Genomic DNA, 18,469 nt, shown 5'->3' with positions numbered 1-18,469 from the left:
TCATGTAGACTGACTAAATTCCTCTTCTATACCATCCAACAGGCGGTCTAGCCTACAATCCTGTTGGGAATACTTTCCGGCTAATTCTACTTGCCCATAGACTAAGCTAATAGGGATCTCTTTCCCCTCGGGCCCCACAGGTCCGACCTCGGCCATGTGATTCTAGTCAGCTTTGGTATACCGCGTCTTCACCATGGCCCAGGCTTCCCTGGCACCCTGACGGTAGGCAGATATCTTCCATAATCGGAAGTGTCGCCGTGCTCCCTTAAGCTTCTCCACAAGCTCTCCAACGCCTTCTGGCAGGGAGACGGATGTCCACAAGGCCTGGGCAATACCTTGCATCACCTGCCGAACTTGTTCATGCAGTTCTGAGAGCTCGGATAGAATATCACCCGCAGACCCGGGCATCTCCTCCGCGGGACGACCCGTCAGCATACCTACAGACATAACTCTGTTAGCCGGCTTCTTCGCCGCCCCCTTTATTAAGGGTTTACTCAAGCACTTACTAAATATGCCCCGTCGAAGCCGCTTATTCTCCTTCTCGGAGTCCGCCAGCTGGGCTCGAACGTCTTTCAGTTCCACGCTCAGCTTAGTATTGGCGTCTTGGAGATTGTTTTTCTCCCGCCCAACCTCAGTCAGCACGCGTTCGCCAGCCTTTAGCTGTCGTACGGCGTGCTGCTCCTCCGGATTCTCTCCGGACTTATCTGCAACATCTATTATTAGATCTACAACCATGCCGCACGCTATATGGTACCTATCATTCTTTGAAAGAAATGTTACCAGCTGGGGACTTTTTAGGTTCCTTCAATGCGGCAACAACGGCCCGAAGTTGGGTATTGCATTCCTCCAGCTCCTGTGACAGTTGACTATTCTTCTCTGTAAGAACCTGCACAATAAGATGATCCTTAAATCAGTTCTGCTAACTGTTTCAAGTCTCAGGGGTTACTGATACATATAATCATCAGATTTTCTTACCCGTACATCCTTTACATACAGGTCCGTGGCTCTTGCTAGACTACTTTGAGCAGCACGGAGGTACGCCTCTCCAGAATTGAAGGCATCAAATGCCTCTGGTGAGAAGCAAGTGTCGCGGAGTACGGCCCGGCGACGCCTATGATTCATGGCGCTCTCCACTTCTGAATGTGTAGCGGATAGCCTATCCACATCCTCTGTAGGGGGACTATCCGGCATTCTCCCCATGTCAGCTTCCGCCTCCATGTCCGGTCCTAGAGCCCGACTGGTGGAAGCATTATCGGCAGCCTCGCTGGACATATTCCAACGAGTGTTTTTTCTGTTAAAGAAACATGGACGTCATTACATTTCAAGAAAGACGACAACCACGGAGCGGGGTTTCTATCATACCTCTGCGCCGGCGTCTCCGTCCTAACTGCCTTCCTTTTTGGCCTGCCCGGCCTCGGTGCCTTTTGTTGGCAAGTTGCTGTTGGTTCCGTCCCGAATGCCTTCCCTGTAAAATCACCATATGTATATGGTAGGTGAAGTGTCTAAAAGGGGATCCTAGTTTTTGGAGTTGGGATTTTTGGTTTTTCTTACATGCGACGCAGGAAGCAGTCCGGGATAGTCGGCCGTAATGGCCACCATGGCGTCATCACAACTTAATTGATAGAGCTGCCGGTCTATCAGCTCCACAAATATGACCGGATCTTCTTCGAGTCCGGCATTGAGAGCCCGTTCAGGGTCCTCTGGTTGTGGAGATGGGCTGCTGACCTCCCTTATGGCTTTTCGCAGTTCCTGCCGCAAAATGGCAAGGTGAGTACCTACGACAAAAAATGCGGGAAGAACGGGAGTAAGGAGATATAACTCACCCAGCTTGGGGGGTTGTACATGGAGAATCCATCCCGTGGCTTCATGCAGATGAACTCCTCTTCCTCTCCCTTGAACAATTCGGACAAAATTTTTGCTAAAGTGGCGGCGTCGTCCGGACCCTTATACCCGCAATGGGTGGCGTCATCTTCCCCGTTAAAACACCACAAGGGGTGCCCTCGATATTGAAATGTTGCACTCCCCGCATTATGCATATTGACATAACCTCGGTTACTGTCAATCCCGATTGAGCCAGCGCTTTAATACGGTTCATCAGGTAAAGGACTTCTCCGTTGTCTTCCTCCTGGGGGCTCCGTGGCCACCAACTTCGGCGTTTCTTCAGAGGAGCATTGCTGAACTCGGGAAGACCATGCCAAACAGGATCCGGAAGGGGGACGTTGATGTAGGGTAGAACCCTAATCTCCCAATCTTTCACGAAAGGAGTGGATCCCATGAAGAACACGAGGAACACGAGGGGGGAACGAGGGAAACACAAGGGGAACACAAGAGAATCACTCAACCAACAAGAACAAGTTACACATGCGCTAGATCCTCGAATACATAGAACGATACACGAATCCACGGACAACTAAGGACGATACAAAAGGGTAGCCGGTTCTTCTCCGTGAGGAGGTCTTGAATCCATGGGGGGATCTTCTCCGCGAGGAGTTCTTGAATCCAAGTAGATCTTCTCCGAAGAGGGGCCACGGTCTCTCTCGTGGAGTAGATCCGGATGGATGAGCGAAGCTCTATCTCTAAGTATGAGCTAAACCAATGCTAACCCTAGAAAGTTGTACGGGATAGAGTATATATATTCTAGGTGACGAAAGGTTACATGGGCCTCGGCCCAAGTGGCTGCGCGCAGGCAGGGCCGGAAGTTCCGGGCGCCGGAGGTTCCGCAGAGGGTCCGGCCTAACCAGAGAGTTGGCGCAGAGGAGATGTGCTGGCATCCGGGGGTTCATGTCATTGTCTTGCTCTATGAAGAGTGGGTTGGTAGAAGTACTTGGCCTATCCATCATTCCAAGACAAATGTGACTGGTAGAAAGAGAGGAGCGAGTACCAAATGTACCTTGACCGAAGTTGAAAGTGGATCGAGGATCACTCCAACATAGGACAAGGAAATAGCACAATTGTTACGAGTTCTTATCGGTTTCTCACACCTACACAAGTAAAAGCTTTTGGTGGAGCTTGGTTAGGATGGTGGCACAAAATTTGATGCAATTGTAAGTGAGCTTCAATAATGTTGGAAAAGATTCCCAAGATGCAATGTAACAAGTAGACCAAGCATATAAGGTACACGGAAACACACACGCAAAAAGATAAGTGGGGTTGTGCAACCAAGGGTGAGCCAAAATGTGGAATCCACAAAAATGCTCTTGTTGCACAACACTAGAGAGACGGTAGCACGATTGCACGATAGGCGCATACAAGAACTTGTGCACAACCTACTTAGCAAAAATGCAACGACTTCTATCCCAAATATTTTGAATGCAAGGTGTTGTTGATGTCGAACCGTACCTAGATAGCCGAAACACAAAAGGATACGGTACCGCAAGTCAAATTCTCAAACCTTAAAGTGGCAATTGTTTCGGAGAGAAAAACGGTCCAAAGATGGTCAGTTATGCGGAAGTGGTGGAGGTATGCGGAAGTATATATGGCATATGGTGAGCACCGGAACAAAAGTTGGTGGAATTTGGGCGGAGTTGTGGAAGTAGTGCGAACTTTCTGTCGAAGCCGGAAGTTCCGGGCAAGACGGAGGGTCCGGGGTCCGGAGGTTCCGGGGAAGGCCGGAAGGTCCGGGGGCCGGAATGTCCGGGCTGGACCGGAAGTTCCGGTGGTCGGGATTATGCCAAGAACAGAGACTTGGAGAACGTGGATTTTGGCGAAAAAACCTGGGGAGAAGCCCAAATCCGAAGGGGAAAAAGAAGAAATTGGAGGACAAGAAGGGTGGGGAGGCTAGATCTACGAGCCACACACAAAATTCATGGATCAAAACCAACAAAACCTCAACACACGAAAAAATCACAAAAAAAAATTTTGGGGCTATTTTTGGTGGGGATTTTCGGATTAGGACGAAAAACAACAAAATTAGGCTAGAAACACAACGGGGAGGCTCCGAAATTGTGATCAACCTTGCTCTAGATACCAAGATGATGTAGGGTAGAACCCTAATCGCCCAATCTTTCACGAAAGGAGCAGATCCCGCGAAGAACACGAGGAACACGATGGGGGAACGAGGGAAACACAAGGGGAAACACAAGAGAATCACTCAACCAACAAGAACAAGTTACACATGCGCTAGATCCTCGATTACATAGAACGATACATGAATCCACGGACAACCAAGGACGATACAAAAGGGTAGCCGGTTCTTCTCCGTGAGGAGGTCTTGAATCCACGGGGGGATCTTCTCCGCGAGGAGGTCTTGAATCCAAGTGGATCTTCTCCGAAGTGGGGCCGCGGTCTCTCTCGTGGAGTAGATCCGGATGGATGAGCGAAGCTCTATCTCTACGTATGAGCTAAACCAAAGCTAACCCTAGAAAGTTTTACGAGATAGAGTATATATAGTCTAGGAGACGAAAGGGTACACAGGCCTCGGCCCAAGTGGCTGCGCGCAGGGAGGGCCGGAAGTTCCGGGCTAGGCCGGACGTTCCGGGCGCCGGAGGTTCCGGGGAGGGTCCGGCCTAACCAGAGAGTTGGTGCGGAGGAGATGTGCTGGCATCCGGGGCCGGAAGGTCCGGGCTGGCCGGAGGTTCTAGGCGCCGGAAGGTCCGGGACGGGGTCCGGGCTAACCCGAGAGTTGGCACGCCTGGGCTGGTCGAAGTCATCGGCGGCCGGAAGCTCCGGGTCGGGGGGCTAGAAGTTCCGGGCTCTGGTCGGAAGTTCCGGGCTGTCCAGAGTGTTGACGCCTATCTCTTCTTCTACAGTCCTCGGCCCCGAGTCTTGAGCGTTGTACCTGATGACACATAGTATCTCGGACTTAGGCAGTAGCCATGTCTCACTTGAAGAGGGAGCAAACTCAAGTAGGAGTGATGTCACCTCGGATTGAATAGCACGTGCCCTAGGCCTTGTCATTGGTCCACTTGGAGCTTGGATAGTTGAGGTGCCGTCCAAGGGGATGGTCGTGGGATGCTCCGCATCATCTCCCCTCCCTTGGGGAAGATCCATCCTCGGATCGAGTTCTTCATCACCATGGAAGGGAGAGAGATCTTTGATGTTGAAGATGTCGCTCACGTTGTATTTGTCGCGCGGGAGGTCGATCTTGTAAGAATTGTCGTTGTCTCGTGCGAGCACCTTGAAGGGTCCATCTGCTCGAGGTCGAAGCTTAGACTTGCATTCTTGTGGAAAGCGCTCCTTGCAAAGGTGTAGCCACATGAGATCACCAATGTTGAAGACCATAGGTTGCTTGTTGACGTTGAGCTTGGTCGCAAGGCATTGTACTTGGCGCTTGATGGTGTTTCTTGTATCTTCATGCACCTTCTTGATATGGGTCGCTCTTGCACTTGCGTCCAAATTGATTCGCTCTTGGAGTGGTAGAGGTAGAATATCCAATGGTGACAAAGCGTTGTATCCGTAGACGACCTCGAAAGGGGACTTGCCGGTTGTTGAGTGTCTTGCTCGGTTGTAGGCGAACTCGGCGATGGGTAGACACTCCTCCCACTCCTTGATGTTCTTCTCGATGAGTACTCGAAGTAGAGCGGAGAGTGTGCGGTTTGTCACCTCCGTTTGGCCGTCGGTTTGAGGATGGTAAGCCGTGGAGAAGAGTAGCATGATTCTAAGCTTGGTGCATAGGGTCTTCCAAAAGTAGCTAAGGAACTTGACGTCGCGGTCCGAGACGATGGTTTTTGGCACACCATGGACACGCAAAATTTCCCAACAAAAGAGATTAGCAACATGTGAAGCATCGTCTATCTTGTGGCAAGGAACAAAATGTGCCATTTTTGAGAAACGGTCCACAACGACAAATATAGAATCTTTCCCATTTCGAGTTCTAGGCAAACCAAGGACAAAGTCCATGCTAATGTATTCCCAAGGTTGGTACGGAATAGGTAAAGGCATATAGAGACCATGAGATTGAGCTTTGGACTTAGCTTTGCGACATGTAGAACACCGGTTGGTGAAACGATTGACATCCCGAAACATCTTAGGCCAAAAGTAGCTCTTCGAGAGCGTGGAGAACGTCTTGTCTTGTCCGAAGTGTCCCATTAAGCCTCCTCCATGAGATTCCTGCAAAAGCAACAAACGAAGCGAGGACTCGGGAATGCAAAGTTTGTTGGCTCTCATAAGGTAGCCATTTTTCATGTAATAGCGTTCCCAAGATGTATTCAAAAAACACTTAGCATAAGGAATGGCAAAAGTTGTATCATGCTCATATAAGTCTTTGATATGCTCGAAGCCAATGACATCTAACTCAAGTTGCGTGACGAGCATGCAAATGCGGGAAAGAGCATTCGCTACTATGTTTTCTTTACCCTTGATGTACTTGATGACATAGGGAAAAGACTCAATAAATTCACTCCATTTAGCATGACGCTTGTTCAACTTAGTTTGTCCCTTAAGATACTTGAGAGTCTCATGATCGGTATGAATGATAAACTCATGGGGATGAAGGTAGTGTTCCCATTCATGCAAAACACGGACTAAAGCATATAGCTCTTTGTCATAGATGGGATAATTGAGTTGTGCTCCGGAAAGTTTCTCACTAAAGTTAGCTATGGGGCGCTTCTCTTGCGTTAACACACCTCCTATGCCATTACCACTAGCATCGCAATGAATTTCAAAAGGCTTGTCGAAGTTGGGTAAAGCAAGCACGGGAGCATGAGTAAGCAAATTCTTAAGCTCATTGAATGCAGTATCTTGGGATGGTCCCCAAATAAACGGCGCATTCTTCTTGCTCAAAGCATGCAACGGCGAAGCAATGGTGCTAAACTCCTTCACAAAGCAACGATAGAAACCAGCAAGACCAAGAAAACTACGAACTTGATGCAAGTTGGTTGATTGCGGCGAAGTCTTAATAGCATTGATCTTGGACTCATCTACATGAACACCCTTAGAAGAGACCACAAAACCCAAGAAAATGAGCTTATCAACACCAAAAAGGCATTTATCCATATTAGCATAGAGACGCTCTTTCCTAAGAGTTTGCAAAATGGTGCGGACATGGGTGACATGCTCTTGGATAGATTTGCTAAACACAAGCATGTTATCGAAGTAAACCACAAGAAATATACCAATGTAAAGGCGAAATACATGATTCATAAGGCGCATAAAAGTGCCCGGTGCTTCCGAGAGACCCATAGGCATGACTAACCACTCATACAAACCAAACTTGGTTTTGAAGGCGGTTTTCCATTCATCACCCTCTTGTATGCGGATTTGATAGTAACCACTTTTAAGATCAATTTTAGAAAATATAGTGGCCCCGCTAAGCTCATCAAGCATATCATCTAGGCGTGGAATGGGGTACCTATAGCGAACGGTGATAGCATTGATAGGTCTACAATCGGAGCACATGCGAAAGGTACCGTCACGCTTTGGCACAAGAATGACCGGTACGGCACAAGGGCTCAAACTTTCACGCACATGTCCATGGTCTATGAGATGCTTTACTTGCCTTTGAATTTCTTTGGTTTCTTCGGGGTTGACGCGGTAGGGAGCTTTGTTTGGAAGTGGCGCTCCGGGGAGGAGGTTGATGCGGTGCTCAATGCCTCGAAGTGGAGGTAGTCCCAGAGGTAGCTCATCGGGGAAAACATCTTGAAATTCCTGCAAAAGAGAAGACAACACTAGAGGAAGAGTGTGAGAAGTGTTAGTTTGTGGTGCATTGTCCTTGCACACGAGGACGTAGTGTAGGACAATAGATGGGTTCTCACACACTTCTCTGATCTCACGTTCGGTGGCAAATAGAACTAGGTTCTTGTTTTCGCTCATCGTGGAGGCACTTGAATTTGGCTTGTGGCGCTCACTCTCTTTTTGGTGGCTCGCTCTCTCACTATGATCTCCACGATGGGTGGTATGCTTGTCGGCGATCATTTGACTTGGCGACATTGGACGGAGGACGTACTCCTTGCCCTTCATCTTGAAGATGTAGTGGTTCGTTCGGCCATTGTGGACGACTCCTCTATCGAATTGCCATGGCCGTCCAAGGAGAAGATGGCAAACGGTCATTGGGATGACATCGCATTCCAAGGTGTCTTCGTAGGCACCGATTTTGAAGGAGAGTTGTACTCGGTGCTCGACTTGGATAGTGCCGGAGTCACTAAGCGATTGCACTTTGTATGGATGTGGATGCTTCGTCTTGGGCAAATGGAGCTTGGAGCAAAGTTCTTCACTTGCAAGATTGTGACAACTCCCTCCATCGATGATGACCTTGACAGATCGTCCATTGATGCCGGCCTTGGTGTGGAATATGGTGCATCTTTGGTCTTCATCTTGGTGATGTTGGAGAGTCAAGACTTTGGAGACAACAAGTGCGGGGCTTGAGTCTTCATCACAAAAGACTTGTTCTTCTTCATTGTTCACTTGGCGGTGCATGGCGACTTGCTCAAGGGCTTCCATTTCTCCTTCGCTCATGGAATCATAAGTGCCATCGTCATTGAAGATCATGGTGCGCTTGTTGGTGCACTCATAGGACTTGTGGCCCCAGCCTCCGCAAGTGAAACACTTGAGGGAGCTCATCTTGACGACTCATCGGTAGGGGTTGATGATGACGAAGCTCTCGGCTTGAAGTTGCTTGTAGTAGGCGAAGCTTTCTTGGAAGTCGACTTGTCGATGTTGGAAGTAGACGGTCTTGTAGTCGGTGTTGGAGTCGTTGAAGCTTGGTTATTGGAGAAGCCGTAGGACTTGGATGAGAACTTGGCATACTTGAAATCATCTTGCACTTGGCGTTCCGCTTTGGTAGCTTGGTGCACGAGCTCGATGAGATTTTAGTATGGTCGGAAGTCAGCGATCTTCTTGATAGGATGATTGAGTCCATTCAAGAAACGTGCCATAGTTTGCTCATCATCTTCCGTCACATTGGCTCTTATCATTGCAATCTCCATCTCTTTGTAGTATTCTTCAACGCTCTTGGTTCCTTTCTTGAGTTGTAGGAGTTTCTTGAAGAGGTCGCGGTTGTAGTAGGTAGGCACGAAGCGTGCTCTCATGACATCCTTCATTTGTGCCCAAGTAGTGATGGGTGGATCACCTCTTGCCTCGCGGCGCTCAATGACTTGTTCCCACCAAATGAGGACGTAGTCTTGGAACTCAAGGGATGCCATCGCGATCTTCTTCTCTTCTTCATAATTGTGCAAACGGAAGATCTTGTCAACTTTCAATGCCCATGAAAGGTATTCTTCGGGATCGTTGCTTCCGTTGAACTTGGGCATGGTGAACTTGAGCTTGCCGTAGCGTTGCTCTTCCTTGTGTTGGGGTCAGGGATGATGACGCCCATGTTGAAGATGATTTTCCAACTCGTGGTGCTCTTGACGCGGAGGGTAGTCAACCTCGTGTTGCTCTTGTCGCGGAGGATTCCCATTGTTTTCATGCTCTTGATGAACTTGATGGTCTTGGCGAGCTAGTGGAGGAACGCGTCGAGCTCGAGGGGGCACTAGATGATGCATGCGAGCTTGAAATCGTCGCTCATGAATTTCTTCGCGAGTGCTTCCTCTTCTTCACGGGCTTGTCGGCCTCGGTCGGCAATGGCTCGACTCGCATCGCGTAGAGCTTATTGTGCCTCAAGTGCTTGAGCGTCATGGAGTTGTTGTGCTTGACATTGAGCCTCGGCATCGTGTGCATTTTGGTGGAGACGCGCGCATTCTTCCTCTTCATGTTGGCGTTGTTATTGTCGTTCGCGAGCCAGCACAAAGGCTTCTTCTGCTTGACGTCGTCGGGGCTCTTGAGAGTCAGTATCCCGAAGCGGATTGAGGTTTGCTTGACGGTCGGTGCGCACGGCTCGACGAAGAGTGTTCGATGTCGGTGTACTTGAGTCGGCATGGCGACTTGAACGACTCCTTCTTGAAGTGGAAGAAGAGCGGTTGAGCAACAAAGCAGGAATCTCGTCCATCCTTGCGTCATTCTTTTGCTTGTGATCATCGAGCTTGTGGTCGAAGTAGTCCCTTGTATGTTGCTCAGAAAGTCGCAAGTCGGCGGCAAGGTTGTCGATACGTTCACTCATAGCTTGTTGCTCTTGATGCAAAGCACGTTGTGCACCAAAGAGGTGACTCTTGGTGACGAAAGAGTTCATGTCATCATCTTGCTCCATCAAGAGTGGGTTTGTAGAAATACTTGGCCTATCCATCATTCCAAGACAGATGTGAGTGGTAGAAAGAGAGGAGCGAGTACCAAATGTACCTTGACCGAAGTTGAAAGTGGATCGAGGATCACTCCAACATAGGACAAGGAAATAGCACAATTGTTACGAGTTCTTGTCGGTTTCTCACACCTACACAAGTAAAATCTTTTGGTTGAGCTTGGTTAGGATGGTGGCACAAAATTTGATGCAATTGTAAGTGAGCTTCAATAATGTTGGAAAAGATTCGCAAGATGCAATGTAACAAGTAGACCAAGCATATAAGGTACACGGAAACACACATGCAAAAAGATAAGTGGGGTTGTGCAACCAAGGGTGAGCCAAAATGTGGAATCCACAAAAATGCTCTTGTTGCACAACACTAGAGAGACGCTAGCACGATTGTACGATAGGCGGATACAAGAACTTCTGCACAACCTACTTAGCAAAAATGCAACGACTTCTATCCCAAATATTTTGAATACAAGGTGTTGCTATGGTTCTTGCTTAAAAGCTTGGTTGGCTCTTTGATGTTTGAGCTCTTTTCTCATGCAATGCTTGAGGAACCAAGATAGCAAGTGAGTATGCGATGACAACTTTATGACACAATAGATGATACCAATATAGGCAACAATGATGTATGTATGCTATGGGAATATGATCACTAATGTGCACAAGTCTCGTTGCCGGCAATACTCAATGGCTAGTCTCGATGGGTAAGCAACACAAAGGAGTAAGGCTATGATGGCTATCAATGTAGTGGCAAGAGTGATATGTCCAATACCAAGATGAGGTTACCGGTCTTGCTTCCGGTATGGTGTCAAAATGGTGGCACGAATACCAAGTCGTAGTCAAGGTGGTCGTTGTTGATGACGCGTCCGTGGCGAAGATGAGCGGCGGTGATGTTGATGTCGAACCGTACCTAGATAGCCGAAACACAAAAGGATACGGTACCGCAACTCAAATTCTCAAACCTCAAAGTGGCAATTGTGTCGGATAGCAAAACGGTCCAAAGATGGTGAGTTATGCGGAAGTGGTGGAGGTATGCGGAAGTATATATGGCATATGGTGAGCACTGGAACAAAAGCTGGTGGAATTTGGGTGGAGTTGTGGAAGTAGTGTGAACTTTCTGTCGAAGCCGGAAGTTCCGGGAAAGACGGAGGGTCCGGGGTCCGGAGGTTCCGGGGAAGGCCGGAAGGTCCGGGGGCCGGAATGTCCGGGCTGGACCGGAAGTTCCGGTGGTCGGGATTCTGCCAAGAACGGAGACTTGGAGAACGTGGATTTGGGCGGAAAAACTTGGGGAAAAGCCCAAATCCGAAGGGGAAAAAGAAGAAATTGGAGGACAAGAAGGGTGGTGAGGCTAGATCTACGAGCCACACACAAAATTCACGGATCAAAACCAACAAAATCTCAACACACAAAAAAATCACAAAAAAAATTTGGGGCTATATTTGGTGGAGATTTTCGGATTAGGACGAAAAATAACAAAATTAGGCTAGAACCACAACGGGGAGGCTCCGAAATCGTGATCAACCTTGCTCTAGATACCAAGATGATGTAGGGTAGAACCCTAATCGCCCGATCTTTCATGAAAGGAGCAGATCCCGCAAAGAACACGAGGAACACGAGGGGGGAACGAGGGAAACACAAGGGGAAACACAAGAGAATCACTCAACCAACAAGAACAAGTTACACATGCGCTATATCCTTGAATACATAGAACGATACATGAATCCACAGACAACTAAGGACGATACAAAAGGGTAGCCGGTTCTTCTCCATGAGGAGGTCTTGAATCCACGGGGGGATCTTCTCCACGAGGAGATCTTGAATCCAAGTGGATCTTCTCCGAAGAGGGGCCACGGTCTCTCTCGTGGAGTAGATCCGGATGGATGAGCAAAGCTCTATCTCTACGTATTAGCGAAACCAACGCTAACCCTAGAAAGTTTTACGGGATAGAGTATATATAGTATAGGAGACGAAAGGGTACACGGGCATCGGCCCAAGTGGCTGCGCGCAGGGAGGGCCGGAAGTTCCGGGCTAGGCCGGATGTTCCGGGCGCCGGAGGTTCCGGGGAGGGTCCGGCCTAACCAGAGAGTTGGCGCGGAGGAGATTTGCTGGCATCCGGGGGCTGGAAGGCCTGGGCTGGCTAGAGGTTCCGGGCGCCGGAAGGTCCGGGACGGGGTCCGGGCTAACCCGAGAGTTGGCACGCCTGGGCTGGTCGAAGTCATCGGCGGCCGGAAGCTCCGGGTCGGCCGGAAGGTCCTGGGGCCAGAAGTTCCGGGCTCTGGCCGGAAGTTCCGGGCTGTCCAGAGTGTTGACGCCTATCTCTTCTTCTACAGTCCTCGGCTCCGTGTCTTGAGCGTTGTACCTGATGACACATAGTATCTCGGACTTAGGCAGTAGCCATGTCTCACATGAAGAGGGAGAAAACTCAAGTAGGAGCGATGTCACCTCGAATTGAATAGCACGTGCCCTAGCCCTTGTCATTGGTCCACTTGGAGCTTGGATAGTTGAGGTGGCGTCCAAGGGGATGGTCGTGGGATGCTCCGCATCATCTCCCCTCCCTTGGGGAAGATCCGTCCTCGGATCGAGTTCTTCATCACCATGGAAGGGAGAGAGATCTTTGATGTTGAAGATGTCGCTCATGTTGTATTTGTCACGCGGGAGGTCGATCTTGTAAGCATTGTCGTTGTATCGTGCGAGCACCTTGAAGGGTCCATCTGCTCGAGGTCGAAGCTTAGACTTGCGTTCTTGTGGAAAGCGCTCCTTGCGAAGGTGTAGCCACACGAGATCACCAATGTTGAAGACCATAGGTTGCTTGTTGACGTTGAGCTTGGTCGCAAGGCGTTGTACTTGGCGCTCGATGGTGTTTCTTGTATCTTCATGCACCTTCTTGATATGGGTCGCTCTTGCACTTGCATCCAAATTGATTCGCTCTTGGAGTGGTAGAGGTAGAATATCCAATGGTGACAAAGGGTTGAATCCGTAGACGACCTCGAAAGGGACTTGCCGGTTGTTGAGTGTCTTGCTCAATTGTAGGCGAACTCGGCGATGGGTACACACTCCTCCCACTCCTTGATGTTCTTCTTGATGAGTACTCGAAGTAGAGCGGACAGTGTGCGGTTTTTCACCTCCGTTTGGCCGTCGGTTTGAGGATGGTAAGCCATGGAGAACAGTAGCTTGATTCCGAGCTTGGCGCATAGGGTCTTCCCAAAGTAGCTAAGGAACTTGACGTCGCGGTCCGAGACGATGGTTTTTGGCACACCATGGAGATGCAAAATTTCCCTACAAAAGAGATTAGCAACATGTGAAGCATCGTCTATCTTGTGGCAAGGAACAAAATATGCCATTTTTGAGAAACGGTCCACAATGACAAATACAGAATCTTTCCCATTTCGAGTTCTCGGCAAACCAAGGACAAAGTCGATGCTAATGTCTTCCCAAGGTTGGTACGGAATAGGTAAAGGCATATAGAGACCATGAGATTGAGCTTTGGACTTAGCTTTGCGACATGTAGAACACCGGTTGGTGAAACGATTGACATCCCGAAACATCTTAGGCCAAAAGTAGCTCTTCGAGAGCGTGGAGAACGTCTTGTCTTGTCCGAAGTGTCCCATTAAGCCTCCTCCATGAGATTCCTGCAAAAGCAACAAACAAAGCGAGGACTCGGGAATGCAAAGTTTGTTAGCTCTCATAAGGTAGCCATTTTTCATGTAATAGCGTTCCCAAGACGTATTCAAAAAACACTTAGCATAAGGAATGGCAAAAGTTGTATCATGCTCATATAAGTCTTTGATATGCTCGAAGCGAATGACATCTAACTCAAGTTGCGTGACGAGCATGCAAATGCGGGAAAGAGCATTCGCTACTATGTTTTCTTTACCCTTGATGTACTTGATGACATAGGGAAAAGACTCAATAAATTCACTCCATTTAGCATGACGCTTGTTCAACTTAGTTTGTCCCTTAAGATACTTGAGAGTCTCATGATCGGTATGAATGATAAACTCATGGGGATGAAGGTAGTGTTCCCATTCATGCAAAACGCGGACTAAAGCATATAGCTCTTTGTCATAGATGGGATAATTGAGTTGCGCTCCGGAAAGTTTCTCACTAAAGTAAGCTATGGGGCGCTTCTCTTGCATTAACACACCTCCTATGCCATTACCACTAGCATCGCAATGAATTTCAAAAGGCTTGTCGAAGTTGGGTAAAGCAAGCACGGGAGCATGAGTAAGCAAATTCTTAAGCTCATTGAATGCGGTATCTTGGGATGGTCCCCAAATAAACGACACATTCTTCTTGCTCAAAGCATGCAAAGGCGAAGCAATGGTGCTGAAATCCTTCACAAAGCGACGATAGAAACCCGCAAGACCAAGAAAACTACGAACTTGATGCAAGTTGGTTGGTTGCGGCCAAGTCTTAATAGCATTGATCTTGGACTCATCTACATGAACACCCTTAGAAGAGACCACAAAACCCAAGAAAACGAGCTTATCAACACCAAAAAGGCATTTCTCCATATTAGCATAGAGACACTCTTTCCTAAGAGTTTCCAAAATGGTGCGGACATGGGTGACATGCTCTTGGATAGATTTTCTAAACACAAGAATGTCATCAAAGTAAACCACAAGAAATATACCAATGTAAGGGCGAAAGACATGATTCATAAGGCGGATAAAAGTGCCCGGTGCTTCCGAGAGACCCATAGGCATGACTAACCACTCATACAAACCAAACTTGGTTTTGAAGGCGGTTTTCCGTTCATCACCCTCTTGTATGCGGATTTGATAGTAACCACTTTTAAGATCAATTTTAGAAAATATAGTGGCACCGCTAAGCTCATCAAGCATATCATCTAGGCGCGGAATGGGATACCTATAACGAACGGTGAAAGCATTGATAGGTCTACAATCGGAGCACATGCGAAAGGTACCGTCACGTTTTGGCACAAGAATGACCGGTACGGCACAAGGGCTCAAACTTTCACGCACATGTCCATGGTCTATGAGATGCTTTACTTGCCTTTGAATTTCTTTGGTTTCTTCGGGGTTGATGCGGTAGGGAGCTGTGTTTGGAAGTGGCGCTCCGGGGATGAGGTCGATGCAGTGCTCAATGCCTCGAAGTGGAGGTAGTCCTGGAGGTAGCTCATCGGGGAAAACATCTTGAAATTCCTGCAAAAGAGAAGACAACACTAGAGGAAGAGTGTGAGAAGTGTTAGTTTGTGGTGCATTGTCCTTGCACACGAGGACATAGTGTGGCACACTAGATGGGTTCTCACACACTTCTCTCATCTCACGTTTGGTGGAAAATAGAACTAGGTTCTTGTTTTCGCTCATCGTGGAGGCACTCGAATTTGGCTTGTGGCGCTCACTCTCTTTTTGGTGGCTCGCTCTCTCACTATGATCTCCACGATGGGTGGTATGCTTGTCGGAGATCACTTGACTTGGCGACATTGGACGGAGGACGTACTCCTTGCCCTTCATCTTGAAGATGTAGTGGTTCGTTCGGTCGTTGTGGACGACTCCTCTATCGAATTGCCATGGCCGTCCGAGGATAAGATGGCAAAGTCATTGGGATGACGTCGCATTCCAAGGTGTCTTCGTAGGCGCCGATTTTGAAGGAGACTTGTACTCGGTGCTCGACTTGGATAGTGCCAGAGTCACTAAGCCATTGCACTTTGTATGGATGTGGATGCTTCGTCTTGGGCAAACGGAGCTTGGAGAAAAGTTCTTCACTTGCAAGATTGTGACAACTCCCTCCATCGAAGATGACCTTGACGAATCGTCCATTGATGCCGGCCTTGGTGTGGAATATGGTGCATCTTTGGTCTTCATCTTGGTGATGTTGGAGAGTCAAGACTTTGGAGACAACAAGTGCGGGGCTTGAGTCTTCATCACAAAAGACTTGTTCTTCTTCATTGTTCACTTGGCGGTGCATGGCGACTTGCTCAAGGGCTTCCATTTCTCCTCCGCTCATGGAATCATAAGTGCCATCGTCGTTGAAGATCATGGTGCGCTTGTTGGTGCACTCATAGGACTTGTGGCCTCGTCCTCCGGAAGTGAAACACTTGAGGGAGCTCGTCTTGACGGTCTCATCGGTAGGGGTTGATGATGATGAAGCTCTCGGCTTGAAGTTGCTTGTAGTAGGCATAGCTTTCTTGGAAGTCGACTTGTCGATGTTGGATGTAGACGGTCTTGTAGTCGGTGTTGGAGTCATTGAAGCTTTGTTATTGGAGAAGCCGTAGGACTTGGATGAGAACTTGGCATACTTGAAATCATCTTGCACTTGGCGTTCCGCTTTGGTAGCTTGGTGTACGAGCTCGATGAGATTTGAGTATGGTAGGAAGTCGGCGATCTTCTCGATAGGATGATTGAGTCCATTCAAGAAACGTGCCATAGTTTTGTCATCATCTTCCATCAAATTGGCGTTTATCATTGCAATCTCCATCTCTTTGTAGTATTCTTCAACGCTCTTGGTTCCTTGCTTGAGTTGTTGGAGTTTCTTGAAGAGGTCGCGGTTGTAGTAGTTAGGCACGAAGCGTGCTCTCATGACATCCTTCATTTGTGCCCAAGTAGTGATGGGTGGATCACCTCTTTCCTCGCGGCGCTCAATGACTTGTTCCCACCAAATGAGGACGTAGTCTTGGAACTCAAGGGATGCCATCGCGATCTTCTTCTCTTCTTCATAATTGTGCAAATGAAAGATCTTGTCAACTTTCAATGCCCATGAAAGGTATTCTTCGGGATCGTTGCTTCCGTTGAACTTGGGCATGGTGAACTTGAGCTTGCCGTAGCGTTGCTCTTCCTTGTGTTGGGGTCAGGGATGATGACGCCCATGTTGAAGATGATTGTCCAACTCGTGGTGCTCTTGATGCGTAGGGTAGTCAACCTCGTGTTGCTCTTGTCGCGGAGGATTCCCTTTGTTTTCATGCTCTTGATGAACTTGATGGTCTTGGCGAGCTTTTGGAGGAACGTGTCGAGCTCGAGGGGGCACTAGATGATGCATGCGAGCTTGAAATCGTCGCTCGTGAATTTCTTCGCAATATGCTTCCTCTTCTTCACGGGCTTGTCGGCCTTGGTCGGCAACGGCTCGAATCGCATCGCGTAGAGCTTGTTGCGCCTCAAGTTCTTGAGCATCACGGAGTTGTTGTGCTTGACGTTGAGCCTCGGCATCGTGTGCATTTTGGTGTAGATGCGCGCGTTCTTCCTCTTCATGTTGGCGTTGTTGTTGTCGTTCGCGAGCCAGCGCAAAGGCTTCTTGTTCTTGACGTCGTCGACGCTCTTGAGAGTCGGTATCCCGAAGCGGATTGAGGTTTGCTTGACGGTCGGTGCGCGTGACTCGACGAAGAGTGTTCGATGTCGGTGTACTTGAGTCGGAATGGCGACTTGAAGGACTCCTTCTTGAAGTGGAAGAAGAGTGATTGAGCAACAAAGCGCGATTCTCGTCCATCCTTGTGTCATTCTCTTGCTTGTGATTGTCGAGCTTGTGGTCGAAGTAGTCCCTTGTACGTTTCTCGGAAAGTCGCAAGTCGGCGGCAAGGTTGTCGATGCGTTCACTCATAGCTTGTTGCTCTTGATGCAAAGCACGTTGTGCACCAAAGAGGTGACTCTTGGTAGAAGTACTTGGCCTATCCATAATTCAAAGACAAATGTGAGTGGTAGAAAGAGAGGAACGAGTACCAAATGTACCTTGACCGAAGTTGAAAGTGGATCGAGGATCACTCCAATGTAGGACAAGGAAATAGCACAATTGGTATGAGTTCTTGTCGGTTTCTCACACCTACACAAGTAAAAGCTTTTGGTGGAGCTTGGTTAGGATGGTGGCACGAAATTTGATGCAATTGTAAGTGAGATTCAATAATGTTGGAAAAGATTCACAAGATGCAATGTAACAAGTAGACCAAGCATATAAGGTACACGGAAACACACATGCAAAAAGATAAGTGGGGTTGTGCAACCAAGGGTGAGCCAAAATGTGGAATCCACAAAAATGCTCTTGTTGCACAACACTAGAGAGGCGCTAGCATGATTGCACGATAGGCGGATACAAGAACTTGTGCACAACCTACTTAGCAAAAATGCAACGACTTATATCCCAAATATTTTGAATGCAAGGTGTTGCTATGGTTCTTGCTTAAAAGCTCATTGCTTATCTTTCCTCATTGCTTAAAAGCTTGGTTGGCTCTTTGATGTTTGAGCTCTTTTCTCATGCAATGCTTGACGAACCAAGATAGCAAGTGAGTATGCGATGACAACTTTGTGACACAAGAGATGATACCAATATAGGCAACAATGATGTATGTATGCTATGGGAAGTATGATCACTAATGTGCACAAGTCTCGTTGCCGGCAATACTCAATGGCTAGTCTCAATGTG

This window comes from Triticum urartu, chromosome 1 (genome assembly GCF_003073215.2).
Source record: "Triticum urartu cultivar G1812 chromosome 1, Tu2.1, whole genome shotgun sequence".
NCBI lineage: Eukaryota > Viridiplantae > Streptophyta > Magnoliopsida > Poales > Poaceae > Triticum > Triticum urartu.
The sequence above is the reverse complement of the archived record's forward strand: the minus strand, read 5'-3'. Positions refer to the sequence as shown.